This window comes from Canis lupus, chromosome 23 (assembly GCF_048164855.1).
Source record: "Canis lupus baileyi chromosome 23, mCanLup2.hap1, whole genome shotgun sequence".
Lineage (NCBI taxonomy): Eukaryota > Metazoa > Chordata > Mammalia > Carnivora > Canidae > Canis > Canis lupus.
The window spans coordinates 40,202,664-40,215,187 of NC_132860.1; positions in this window are offsets into that span (position 1 = coordinate 40,202,664).

Sequence of the window (12,524 nt, forward strand, 5' to 3'; positions counted from 1 at the left end):
TAGACAGACTACTGGCCTCCAAAGATGTCCTGCCCTAACTCCTGGAAACTGTGAATGGGATGAGATATCCTTCTGTGAATCTATTAGTTTACATGGCAACAGGGACTTTACAGATTTAATTGAAGTTACTAATCAACTGACCTTAAAATGGGGAGTTTATCTTGGATTACCCACATGGGTCCAACATAATCACACAAACCTTTGAAAAGAGAGTTGCTGTAATGCTAACTTAAAAAAAGTCAGTTACCTTGAAAACATGGCCACTTAGCAATGATAACATTCCCTTGAGGCTGTTCCAATGCATAAGGAAATTTAATTTTTGGAGTTTTTTAAAGTTTGATTCACTGAAGCCTTAATAAATTAGCCAATGCCTATCCTTTAAGATGATGCTAATATCAATGACAGTGCTCATGCATGACTACTGAGACAACAAATTCTAATGTAGAATAATAATAAGAGCTACTAATTATTGAATGGCTATTCTGGAACACAGTGTGATATGTATCTTACACATATTAACTCATTTTGTCCTATTAGTCACTATTTTACCTTTTTTACAGATGAGGAAAATGAGGTTTGGAGAAGTTCACTAACTGGCCCAAGTTAATGTATTTTCTAAATGCTAATATGGGATTCAAAGACTCTAAAGTTACTAAACCAAACTTATCTCTCTTATAAAAAAGCAATTGATATTTGGTTTCTAAATATTCTTTCTTGAATTTGGCTAAAAGTATTTTCCTCTTAGGAATATGGGCTTTTTATGAGCTTTTTATATATAAGGAGTAGATTTATAGAAGTCTGTGTTAAAGGCAGTTTGTAAAAATCTCCAAAGGCGTTTGTTTGGTTTCATGAAAATTTCAACTTTGTCTTAGTGCTTCCTAAGAGAAACTGATTATTAAAGGACATTCTTCTCTCTCCCTGGGAAGATGTTGTAAGAATTGATTTTTCAATTCAAACTGCCTAACATGCACTCTTGGCACTACCATTTACTAGTTGTGTGACACTGAGTAATTTTCATTTGCTATCTCAAGTTTCTCATCTGTTGAATGGGAACATTAACTGTATTGCCTATACATGGTGTTTATTAAAATAAAATTAGGAAACATGCAAAAATCTATCACAGTGGCTAAAACACAGATTACAAAATACATATTAGCTAGCTGTTATTTTGGTATAAACTTTCATTCTGCTTAGAGGTACATAAAATGTCAACATAAAAGGAAGTTGAGTCTTTAAGTTTAAAAGCCGTTTTCAGCGAAGTCTTTTATTTTCTACGGCAAGATGGCACTGGCTGCCTAACAGCTATGTTTCTGTCCCTTTTTCTTCGAAAGCACTGTGTGCCTTCTATGACAGAGATTTCACATCCCAGACATCCATGTGGCCACCCATGTTTACACACAGCTTAAGGATATATAACCCACAACTAACCAACAGGACCTGATGATCTTTTTGGGGACTTAACCCTAAGTTTTTGTGCTGGAAAAAGAAGTTCTTTTTTTTTTTTTTCTTAAAAAAGAGGTATACCAGGAGAAATTGTCCTCTTTTCTCTTTTTGATGTGGCAGGATAGGGTGCTTATGACTTTAATAATCATTTTGTGATTATGCAAAGGAATTCCATAAAGAAGAAAGTTGAGGATGGCAGAGCTAAAACAACTTGTAGTAGTTTCCTAGACATGGGCTGCCATGGCAAAGTACCATAAACTGTGATGCTTACAACACAAACCTACTGCCTCACAATTCTAGATACCACAAGTCTGACATCAAGGCATCAGTAGACCAATGCTCTCTCCAAAACTTGTAGGGGAATCCTTCCTTGCCTGTCTCTAGCTTCTGATGATTTGTTGGCAACCTTTAAAGTGAGTCCCTTGGCTTATAGATATATCTCTCCAATCCTCTCTCTTGACATAATGGTATCCTTGTATTTATGTTTACCCTTTCGATACGTCCATCTCTCATCCAAAGTTCCCCTTTATAAGGACATAAGTCATATTGTATTAAGGCCACCTTACTTTAACTGGATTACCTCTATTAAGATCCTATTTCCAGGGCAGTCCGGGTGGCTCAGCGGTTCAGTGCCTGCCTTCGGCCCAGGGCGTGATCCTGGAGTCCCGGGATCGAGTCCCACGTCGGGCTCCCTGCATGGAGCCTGCTTCTTCCTCTGCCTGTGTCTCTGCCCCACCCCACCTATTTATTTATGAATAAATAAATAAAAAATCTTAAAAAAAAGATCCTATTTCCAAATAAGGCCACATTATCAGGCACTGAAGAATAGGGCTTCAACCTATCTTTCGGGATGACACAATTCGACCCACAATACAGAGAAAAAGGCATGGTCCTTACTGATATCAACGGGACATACAACTCTAACGTAATACTACATTGTCTCTTGATTTCTCTGTTATAGAGACATTTTGTTATCATACGGCTAAAGCCACTTTTAGATGGGTATTCTGTTACTTTAAGTTGGATTCATCTTAACTGAGCCACACACTTTAGTCTTTTAATTTTTTTTTAAGATTTTATTTATTTATTCACGAGACACACACAGAGAGAGAGAGAGAGAGAGAGAGAGAGAGAGAGGCAGAGACACAGGCAGAGGGAGAAGCAGGCTCCATGCAGGGAACCCAACATGGGACTCGATCCCGGGTCTCCAGGATCATGCCCTGGGCCGAAGGCAGGCATTAAACCGCTGAGCCACCCAGGGATCCCCTAGTCTTTTAATTTTTATAGTAACACTAAAATATGTTATGCAGAATAACGGAAAATTCAAGTTGTGAATCCAGTTCTATCTGGCTCCAAAGCTAAAGCATTTAGTTATCCTATATTGCCTTTTGTTTATTCATATATGACTTTATCTTTCCTTTATAATTCCAACTTAGCACAGTAGCTTTTATACCAGTAAACACTTAATAAACGTTTACAAGGGCACCTGGGTGGCTCAGTGGTTGAGCCTCCGCCCTTGGCTCAGGTTGTGATCCTGGGGTCCTGGGATTAAGTTCTGCATCAGGCTCCCTGCAGGAAGCCTGCAAAACTGAATTTTCTTAAATTGAATCCTTCATAGTGAAATGTTCTCCTCAACCCAGAAAAATAAAATAAAAATAAGGGAGAAATAAAAAACAACCATCAACTTAAGACTTTTAATTTTCATGTCTTTTGGGGTGCATTCTTCCCCCAAATCTAGCTTTCTAGATGTGTAGTCTCTCATCCAAAGTGAAGTACTGTTGTGATATAAGCAGTGCTAGATCAAATCCAGCTCCTTTACAGTTCCCACAAAGCAGGCTAAGTCATCTTTCTCTGGGAGGCAACTTAAACCATTTCTTTAACTCCGTGTGGTACCAGAAGCAAGTTGCTACCTATCCCACATCTCTAGCATTTTGAACTAAAGCTTGCTAATCCTTTTCTTCAATGCAGGTGTCCCTCTTAATGGGTAGGTAAAAAGAACATTTTTGGTATAGCTGTTTTAATCAGAAGAAAACATTTCCAGAGGTTATTTAAAGTAAAACAAAACAAAACTTAATATAGAGCTCTATTTTAGTCCTTTGGACTCAACCTATGAGAAAGGAGAGTATCTTTAATGAGTCTTGATCTCTCCCTCAATCTCTTTCTTATAGTATTGAGTAAGTGTACATCCCTAACCTCCCAGGATATCTAGTAAGGCACAACTCTAGCCTCCAGGAACTCACATTCTAGTGTGGAGACAGCCACATTAACAAATAATAATGGTATGTGATATTTCTTAGATACGTATAAGGTCCTATAGAGACACAGAAAAGGAACAATTAACTGCTCTAGGGCCCATAGAAGGGCCCATTCAGTTTTTGACTGATGTTATGTCTCAAAGGTTGAAAAAGAGTGTCAGGCAAGAGAAGAGAAAGTCTATTCCAGAGTGGGTACAGTGTGAGCAAAGTCATGTGAAATGACATAGAGTATTTTTCAGTATTCCTTTTCCTGAAAGAGGATAGCATAGTGGAGGGCAAGTCACAGGGGCTGAGGCTGGGAAGGGAGGCAATGTGGAGCCCTTCTCACCAACCTTACATTCTCACTCTGTCTCACCACAGAGCTCTGCTCTCACTTTACACAACCGTCCTCCTAAAGCTTCCTATCAGTTCTATGTTCTGCTTCAGATCTTTCTCATTTGTTTCTGGGCCTCCTACTTTTTTCCTCAATCTTTACTATTTGATGCTAGGCATTTCTGCTAGTTTCTATGCACATCCTGTTTATGTGGCTCCTGTTCTCACTCCCAAGAACATTTCTGAGAGTATATCAGATAAATACAATTCCCAGTCTTTGTAGCCTTTCTCTTTAGAACTGCCACTGGTAACACTCCCTCAAGCCATATGGAAAAAGGCTTTGTGCAACATGATAAAGTGTTTGGATTTTATTTAACAGTGAGCAAATGATGATGTATAAACAGAGGAGTGACACAAGCAGATTTCCATTTGGGGAAACATCTCTCTAGTTGAAATGTAAAAATGAATTGGAAAATGATAAAAATAGAGGCAGGGAAATCCATGGAGAGGATCATAATGATTGAGATATGAATAGTGACAGGCAGCTTATGGAAGAAGACAAGAAGGTGGATTCAACAGTCAGTCAGTAGGTACAATGTCATTATAATAAACTTAGGTCAATTTTCTTTTATTTCTTAAAAATACCTGTCAATGTCTATGTATTTACTTTTGTTTTATCCCTTAAATCCATCTCTCCAACTAAAATAACAATTATTAATCCATAGAAATAAACTTAGAGCTGACTTTGACATCACCTAAGGCAACTGATGACAGAATGGAGGTACCCACTATAAGAGGCCACATGTAAGGCTGTTCTCCTGCTTTTTTTTTTCCCCCTTTTAAAAAAGATTTTATTTATTTATTCATGAGAGACACAGAGGCAGAGAGAGAGAGAGGCAGAGACACAGGCAGAGGGAGAACAGGCTCCATGCAGGGAGCCTGATGTGGGACTCGATCCCAGGTCTCCAGGATCATGCCCTGGGCTGAAGGCGGCGCTAAACCACTGGGCCACCCAGGCTGTCCTGTTCTCCTGCTTTTTAACCAAATTTTCATGCTGTTACACAAGGACTTTTGTTTTCCGTTCCACTCCTTATTTTCATTCAGTTACATTTTCAATCAAATAGGAGTATATATTGCTTCAATATTCTGCATTCTGTCTCCAGGGAGTATGCAGGGACTTAGAGGGGTGTTGGGAGAGAGCCACAAAATCCATGTGCATGCAGCAATGACACTACTTACCCACTGAACCCCATCCCCAAGTCACTGGGCTAGAGAACTCTGTATTGTTAGGTTCTGCACTATAATCCTGCCTGATTCCAGTCCAGTGGTTATGCCTCCCCTTAGAAAGTTCACATTATCTATTCAGGGGTGACTTTAAATAGAATGTCACCCCAGTGACACCTTTGTGGCTTGCCATCAGCATCTTCCATTAAGGACAGCCATGAGAGTGTCTGATGGACTGTGTGAAAGAGGCAATTTCCCAATTTTAAGGAACTTCAATTGTTTTAATAGCCCCAAGCTCTGTCACATACTTCTAATGAAGGAAGATACTGTTTTTCAGTTTGTCACAGAGTGTGATTCCCTTATATAAAAGCTTTCTGTACCTCAGTGTTTACCTTTAAAAGCCCACCCGCTACTTCATGTCATTGACAGCTACTGTTAAATTTCAAAGTAAAACAATTATTTGGGGGAAGATTCAGGACTGAAGAGTTTTGTGAATGTCAAATTATTTTGGGGGTTCACTTCAGGAACCATTCATTTCTTTTTATCCACTATCTATAACTAATTCCAGACTATGAAGATGTCTCAAAAATCTGTAATGAATCTATATTGTCTACATTCTTCCATTGTCCTTAATGCACTTTAGCATTTCTTTAATCTCTCCCACAGAGAAGAAATTGCACCCAGTCTTTTTTTTTTTTTTTTCTTTCTTTCTTTCAGTGGGATCTCTCCTTTGTATGGACTAAGACACTTTTGAAAGGTCTCAGCAAATAGCATTTCTCTTTCACAGTTAAATACATTTACAGCTTGGGAAAAAAGTAAACATTGTCAAATGCAGCACTTTAGTAAACTTTATAATCTGGAATGGACTTTAGAGGTCTTGCCTTCTGATATTTTGTAAACTAAATCATACTACAGACTCAGTGGTAACCGTCTACCAGGTGAAATACAGAATGTGAGAAAGGAAGAAGGATGAATCTGAGCCTCACTCTCAGAGGGGAATGGTGAAAGGAATAGTCACAAAAGGGTAAACAATTTGCCATGCTGATCAGTAAATCAGTGAATAGGAAATACAAATCTAATTTGCAGATGAGGAAAATGGAACATAGAGGGAATAAAGATTTGCTGAAGGTCACACAGCTAGCCATTGGCTGTTTGAAGATGCACCCCTGAGGCTCTTGACTGTGTTCCTTGCACATTATACCATAGCTGCTATTTGGCCCATTACTTACACTAAGTACCTTGTCAGTAAAGAGAGATTTTTCCTTAAGAGAACAGTTATTACAGTCTGAGAGGTTTAAGTTTGAATTCTTCACCACTATATGACTTGGGATAAGTAAGATGTTTTAGCTTTCTAAGCTTCAATTACTTTAACTTTAATATTGTCATACTGATAGTATATATATTATCATTCCAGGTATACATGGACATTAAATGATAAAAGGCAAGGAGGACAGATTCTCTCCTAGAGTATCCAGAAATATGGCTCTGCCAACACCATGATTTTAGTCAGTTGGAAGCTATTTTAGATTCCTTGCCTCCATAGGACATCTCGGTGGCTCAACAGTTAAGCATCTACCTTTGGCTCAGGGAGTGATCCTGTGGTCCTGGGATCGAGTCCCCTCATGGGGCTCTCTGCATGGAACCTGCTTCTCCCTCTGCCTCTGTCTCCTCCTCTCTCTCTCTCTGTGTTTTAAATAAATAAATAAATAAATAAATAAATAAATAAATAAATAAAATCTTAAAAAAAAAAATCCCTGGCCTCCAGAACTATACCAGATTTGTATTGCTTTTTTTTTTTTTTTTAAGATTTTATTTATTTATTCATGAAAGACAGAGGGAAAGAGAGGCAGAGGGAGAAGCAGGCTCGATCCCAAGAACCCGGGATCACAACCTGAACTGAAAGCAAACACTCAACTGACTGAGCCCCCCAGTGCCCCAATTTGTATTAAGTCAGTAAGTTTGTGTCACTTTGTTATAGCAGCAGTAGGAAACTAATACAAATTTTGGTACCTAGAAGTGGGATGGTGCTATGTGAATATCTAAAATATGGAAGCAGTTTAGGAATTGAGCAATGAGCAGAAGATGAAAGAATTCTGAAGAGCATGACAGAAAAAGTCTAGATGGTATTTAATAGAGTATTAATATAAATGTGGACATTAACAACTCTGCTAGTGAAAACTCAGAATGAAATGAAAATATATGACCAAACATATAACAAAATATATGAAAATGAAGATAATGGAAGATAAAGAACTTGGAAGAAAAACCCAGGAGATTTTATTTGCTAACAATGGGACTTTTGGAAGAGAGAGGAGCTAGCGTAAAAGAGGCAATGGTTAACAAATGACAGAAGAAAATCTTCGTGAATTTAAAAACATTTATACCTTTTAATTTAAAGTCCTCACCATGTTCAGGCAAGATGGAGAAAACAAAGATATAGACATACACATCTCCTGATAAAATACCTGAACAGTAAAGATAAAGACTATTTTTGTCTTTCAGCTAAAGACTTTCAAAGATTAAAACATAAAGATTAAAATTTGAAAGTTTCCTGACAGAAAAAATAAGTTTTTAAAATAAAATGTTAAAGTGAAATCAGACATTTAATTAAAAATAATAGAATCTAGAAGATGAAGAATAACTGCTACTGGTGATGGGGAAAAGGACTACTATATTAGACTCTTTTTATTTTTATTTTTTTAAGATTTTATTTTTAAGTAATCCCTCCACCCAACATGTGGCTCAAACTCACAATCCCGAGATCAAGAGTCACATGTTCTACTGACTGAGCCAAGCCAGGTTCCCCAGAGCTACTGCACCAGACTCTTATACCCAATCAGATATCACTTATCTGTCAAGATAAAAGGAAATAATTTGCAGATATTCAAATATCTAGAGAATATATCTATTTGAGAAAAATATTCCTGAAAGGATTCTAACAAATCAAGAAATGAAACCCATCAGAGAATCAAGGTGGGAGAAAGTGGTTAACAATGACTCAAACTCCTTCTTAATCTCTATGTGCATGTGAGTATAGATGGATAATTATAGTGTGTGAATGTGTACAATTCTAAACAAGAACTCTTGGGACACCTGGGTGGCTCAGCGGTTGAGCGTCTGCCTTTGGCTCAGGGCGTGATCCCAGGATCCAAGATTGAGTCCCACATCAGGCTTTCTGTATGGAGCCTCCTTCTCCCTCTGCCTAGGTCTCTGCCTCTCTTTCTCTGTGTCTCTCATGATAAATAAATCTTAAATATAAATTAACAAGAACTCTTAAACTAATAGAGTCATATTGCAAGGGAAAACTTGATAATCACCTGTGATTAAAGTTTCTAAGTTATCTTAACAAATATAGGTATTCAGGAAGTAGGAGAATAGAGAGAAATCTTAAAACTTTCAAACTTCTTATCCGGAGTAAGCTATGGGTTAAGGAAGTAAAATACACTAAAATGTTTATCATAATACAGTGTAAAATAAACAGATATAGGAAATACAGAGATGGAAAATATATGGTATCTTGTTTTCATATAATACTGAATACATAGATTTATAAATATAGATAGGTATAGGTCTGAGTTTCAGGAAATTAAGAGTAAACATATTGGTTTGGAAGAATACAAATATTCCCTAATAAAAAGGATGAAATGTTGAATGAAACCCAATTAAAATAAAAATAAAATGAAGAAAATGAATAAGAAGAAAAACTAATATGATGAACATGAAAAATGGAAAGAATAAAACCAAGTATATCAGTTGTTACAGCAAATGTGAGATAACATTAAAATAAAAACCAATGGAGAAAAGATATATTCTTCAAAAAATGCTTTGGCCAGTTGGGTGTTCATAGGGAAATAAATAAAAGTGGATGCTTCCCACACATAGAACAAAAACAAAAGCATTAACTTCAGGTAGTTTGTAGACCAAAAAAAAAAAAAAATACAAGGCTTTCAGAAGATTCCCATAAGAAAATATCATTTAATATTATGGAAAAACTGCTTAGGAAAAAAAATTAGCTATTTGCTAATAGATCAACATTTTAAGGAAAGTGATAAAAAGAAAAATATATCTGTAACACATATACCTAGCAAAGGGATGGCACCAAAATATATAAAGACAACCAAAAAAGCAATAAAAGAGGAAACAAAAAGAATATTGGGCAGATCTGAACTATTACTTAAATGTACAACATCAGGGCTGCCCTGGTGGCGCAGTGGTTTAGCGCCGTCTGCAGCCCGGGGTGTGATCCTGGAGACACAGATCCTGTTGTGATCCGTGCATGGAGCCTGCTTCTCCCTCTGCCTGTGTCTCTGCCTCTCTCTTTCTCTCTCTCTTTCTCTCTCTCCCTGAATGAATAAAAAAATATATTTAAAAAAATGTACAATATCATTAGTAATCAGGAAAAAAAATTAAACCACACCACTATATCCGAGTGGCAGATAGACAAAAAAGTTAAGTCTGACAATACTAAGTGTTATCAAGGATGTCCACCTAAAGATATTCATATTTACTTTTGGTAGTATTGAGATTAATTCAGTTACACTGGAAAATGGTTTGGCATTATCAAGTAAAGGTGAAGATGCACATGATCTATGATGCAGTTGATCTACTCATGATATATATCCTAGAAAATCCATGCATGTGGGCACTAGTATATATGTTCAAGAATATTTAGGCAAGCATTGTTCACAATAGCCAAAACTAGAAAAAAAGTCCCTCAAGGGGAGAATCAATAAATTGTGGTGCATTCATAAAACAGAATCCTATACAGTGATGAAAATGAACTTGAGCAACAACATGGATGAATCTCACAAATATACTGCTGAAAATAGGAGCAAGACATGAAATAATGAATATAGTATAATTCAAATCCAGGTATGACATTTCAAACTTAAGTGGTAGCAGTGCCCTGCCTCAAAATTTTCCTACCATTTAAAGTCTTGTAAACTCTTTAAAATGTATAATTTATGTATGCCATCTCTTTCTGATGGATTCCTATCTGACTCGACTGTCAAAATTACGGAAATTTGGTTTTGAAACACTATTATTATTGATTGTATTTTCCAAAGTCAGCCATAAAATCATTTCCCACCATGCATGCTCTTCCTATTTGACATTCTTTCCATAGACAGGTGAGATTTATGTTCTCTCCTAAAACTGGTTGGGTATGTGTTAGCTAAGTGGTATTGTTTGACCTCTGAAGGTAGGTCTAAAAAGGTGATACAGCTTCCTCCTTATTTTCTTGGGACTCTTACTCCTAGAACTCAGTCACTATGCATGAAAAAACATAATCAGCCATATCTAGTGGTAATTTTTAGGGGTTCATACGTGGGTATGAGGTCCCAGCTGACAGCCAGCAAAATCCACTATGCATGTGAGTGAGCAAACATTCAAATAACTCCAGATCTTAGTTACTACATCATTTCTAGCCGTTGAATCTACCCACCTGAGGCCCCAGACACCCAGAAGAGAAACAATCTTAACCCTTATAATATTTATGACTTGCTAACCTACAGAATCCATGAGTATAATAAAACAGTGGTTGCTTTATGCCACTAGGATGGGGTTGTTAGGAATCAAAGGAGTAACCAGAAGAGATTCTGATACCATATGTTGTGTGTTACCATCACAAAAACCTAAAGCAGCTATCACTGACTTTGAGACTATGCAGTGTGTGAAAGCCAGAGGCCCTCAAAAAAGTATTAGTGAAACCAGCAGAATTTTGAAGAGGCCATAAGTAAAGGCTTGAAGAAAATAAGTAACATGTTATTAGTAGTTGGAGCAAAAGGGACCCTTGTTATTTTTAGTAAAAAGTTTGGCAACACTGTCACCTGCAGTGTAGAAAACAAGATACATACCTAAGAAACTTGATGACATAACTTAGATTTCCAGGAAGACTATGGAAAGTGCCACCTGGCTTCCACTCACTGCATAATGTATGTGAGAGGAGAGAGATGAGCTTTAAAAATATTAAATCTAAAAAAACCAGGACTCGTTAGGTTCAAAAATATAACTATCCATTCCCACCTTCTCCAGGTGTCAAATTATTCTGAATTTAAGAAATGAGCTTCAGTCAAAAATCAAAATTAAGGTACAGTTGTCAGATCCTTTGTTAAGACATCAAAAATATGTAAAGCAATGTGTATAAGAACCTCTCAGACTGACAAAAATCATCTGGAAGGGGATGCCTTGAAGATCTTCTCCAATAAGTTTTATAGACATTCTGTGATTAAGAATCTTTTCCAGTTTTCATTTTTTGATTGCTTTATTCATGAAATTAATTCATATTCTTTTAAAGAAATTTTCCTCATTAATAATTGCACATATTCTTTATTTGAACCACATATTTTAGACAAAACATAATCACCATTCTCACAGAAATAGTAAATGCTTAGCACTTTCAGTTATTAATGATAAAACGTTGGAGTGTCATTTGTATACAACCTTTATGTTACTAGTAATAATAAGTCACTTGTAAAAAAAATAAGTCATTTGTATTTTTTGTTGAAATAATCAGTTTTACTTTCCTCAAATATTAGCTATTTATTTTGTACTCTCTTTTATATCATCAGACAGGCTAGGCTTTTCAGACTTTTACGCAGTATCAGAAAAATGTCTAAACTATCTAGTTCATTGTTAATGTCATTTTTTCTCCCCTATAGATTCAGAAGAATCAATCTAAACTAAGAGTTATTAGTCACAACATAATTCAAGGATAATGATGAACTAATGCTTCATCTAAAGAACAATATGTTTCATAAATAATCCTTAGAGCAGCCTTGCAACTAATCATGACTTAGACCATCTGGAAAACAGTACTGAGTGTTTTGCAGATGCTACCATGATGAGAATCCAATTTCCCAGTGGTCTCTGTGGCATCCTTTATGCAATCAGCATAAACCAATAAAATTGTAACTTTCTTATTAATTAATATTGCTGCTTACCATAATTACTATGACTATTACAATTACTACCACATGAAAGAATCTCAAGAAAAAAAAAGCAGTGTAGCCATTTTAGTACTAAAATACTAAAATGAATTTTTGAGAACTTAAGAACCAAGATAGTACAAGGGTAAAAGTAGGTAGACTTAGGTGGCTATGTTGAGTCCAGGCAAAAAAGAAAGGAAATACATTCTATGTTAGATGGTGAAAAGTTTTATAGAGAAATAAGGAAGTAGGAGTGCTTCCTGAGACTGAAATTTCTATTTAATATGGAATAGGAAGGAAAGGCTTTCAAAAGTATTGGGGTTCTTGGGTGGCTCAGTCAGTTAAGCATCTGCCTTTGGCTCAG